This window comes from Galeopterus variegatus, unplaced genomic scaffold (assembly GCF_000696425.1).
Source record: "Galeopterus variegatus unplaced genomic scaffold, G_variegatus-3.0.2 Scaffold2041, whole genome shotgun sequence".
Taxonomy (NCBI): domain Eukaryota; kingdom Metazoa; phylum Chordata; class Mammalia; order Dermoptera; family Cynocephalidae; genus Galeopterus; species Galeopterus variegatus.
Window position 1 is genome coordinate 139,689 of NW_007728152.1, and position 2,551 is coordinate 142,239.

A 2,551-nucleotide genomic window follows, 5' to 3' on the forward strand; every position below is an offset into this window, starting at 1 on the left:
CATTTATAATTTTTATCTATGGGAGGGTTAGTTTGATACCAGAATCTCTGCCTTGTCTTAATATGATTTGTTTTTGAATTTTGGCACACTTTTGTCTTTTTCTGCAAAAAGCACTTGAGCTTCTAGTCTAGCCTTCCACAGATAAAAACACATTTCTTATCATCTATAGGTGTTTTGTCTCCTGACAATTGAAGGATTTTTCTATGCTTTCTCCTTGAATTCAAATTTTAAAAAGTAAATTCACCTGGAATAAAAGTTTACTGATTTGTGACCCAATAAAATCTTCTTACCACACTTAAGCCCAATGTTGCTCTAACAGCCTTTTTATGAAATGAAGATCAGTCATAAAATGTAAATAAAGAACATTTTATGTAAAATAAAGAACATTCTACTTACTTATTATCCAGTCACTAATTCCTCTTCATACACACACACACACACACACACACACACACACACACACACACACACACACACACACACACACACACATAACATCTAGATCTGATATGATGTGTGAGATGTTCCTCCTGTCTTTATTTGTCCCTTAGCATCTTAAAAAAGTTCTCTGATATGCTGGCATGGAATCAAGGCAAAAGACCAAAATGTTTGGTTAAAGTTTGTTTTATAATCTTTTTATTTTATCCAAACAAATAGATTCCAGTCTGCTTGGCCTTTCATTCAATTACTCTCCCTAGAGCACAGCTACTTTTCTAGCCAACCGAAAGGCCCTGCTTTCTCTTTTATACCTTTCTTAATTCTACCTATCTTTGAGTGTCCATCCAGCTTGTCTTCCAAATCTTCTTGCCACTGGACCTGTACCACTTTCTCTATATAGGGTTTTCCTTATGATTTATCAATTAACACACATTTCACCCTGTGCAGAGGATTAACTAGTACATTTAGAAGGCAGCTGAGATGGGTTGGGAATAACAAAAGAGGTGGCCTTAAAAACTACTTCTAAAATACTTTTAAAACCTGTGTGGTTACGATCAGACAATAGGAAGCTTCACTTCTTCTTTTCGAGTATATTCCTCAAAATAAATGTTGTCCTGTCTCATTTTATAATTTCATCACCTTGTATGAGTGTAATTTTCTTTCCCAAGAAGATGAGAAGATTCTCAAGGGCAAATATCACGCTCTCTCCTTCTCCCACTGCATCTAGTAGAGTGTTTCACACAAAGGTAAAAGTTTATTTGAAAGTATTGCTTTGAATTTTAACCATTTGTCTGAATCTCTCTGTTTTCTTCACTTATAACTTCCCTAACAGTGTTTTTCCAAATTTGATATCCTACTAAAGAGCATGAAGATATACGTCAATGATTCCTAGTTTGGCTTCTGCTTAATTATCCAACCATATTACTCTTTTTCCCTCACTCACTAGGCTCTTGCTACGCTGGTTTTCTCTGAGTACGTTAACACATTCAGCAACTCCTGCCTCAGAGCCTTAGTTCTTGCTATTTCCTTTACCTAGAATGGATATGGCATGGTTAACTGCTTCTCATCACTTAAGTCTCCGATCAAATGGTAATTCCTCAGAGAAGTCTTCCTGATCACCTTTCCAAAGTTTCCTGCTCCCTCCAACCTGACCCAAATCATTCTCTTGCCTTGTTTTACTTTCTTCTTAGCATTTATTAGTACCTGAAATTACCCTCTTAATACTTGTTTGTGTGTTTACTGTCTGTCTTCCCATATTAGAATCTAAACTCCATGAGGGCAAGGAACTTTGTCTCATTCAGAAAAGTATCCCTAAAGCCCAGAAGAGTGCCTAAATGACAAATACTGGAGCTGTCATCTTGTATGCTATTATGAAAATGATTTGTAGTAGATACCGTATTTCAATGTACATAATGATAAATTTATTTCAGTGAAAAATGGCATAGAGGTAAAGGTTACAGAGATGTTTTTAAAGAATAAACAAGGCATTAATTTTAATTTAATCCTACCCTGTGAGACTACAGGTCAAAAGATCTAGTGATGAAAAGCAGAAGAAAAATAGCAAAAGTATCTTGTATATAATGATAATAGCTAATATTTACTGGGTACTTGCTATGTTCCAGGTATTATTCCAAATAGTAGACTTAAAAAACAACAACAACAACAACTCATTTAGTCCTCACAACAAATCTGAGATAGGCATACTATGATAATCTCCACTTTATGCATGAGGATACAAAGAGCAGAGATTATATAAAGACTTAAATAGTTTGACTTGCCTGAAGTTATAAAGCCAGTAAATGCCAGAACTGGGAATCAAACCTAGGCAGTTTGATTCCAGTGTATGGTTGTAACCATTGAGATATATGGCCTCATCTCTATTTAGAAGAGCAAAGTGTATTTATTTTAGTTTTCTCCCTTATTTACCAAGCAGACCTGGCATTAATTTTTAAAATATAGTCTTACAAATAGTTTAGAATAAACAATAATGGACTTGGGGTTCAGTACTAGGCCTAGATATGTTATTAATCTATATAATCCTCAGTTCCCAAACATATAAAATGAAGGGCTGGTTGAGTCTTATTAAAAATAAACTAATATTTTATAAGGTTCC

At 34.7% G+C, this 2,551-nt stretch overlaps 1 protein-coding gene across 1 annotated transcript in view; it reads right to left on the minus strand.

Moving 5' to 3' along the window:
• GABRB1 (gamma-aminobutyric acid (GABA) A receptor, beta 1) overlaps positions 1-2,551 on the minus strand; it is a 97,335-nt gene that overhangs the window by 13,799 nt on the left and 80,985 nt on the right. The gene's annotated exons all lie outside the window — the stretch shown is intronic.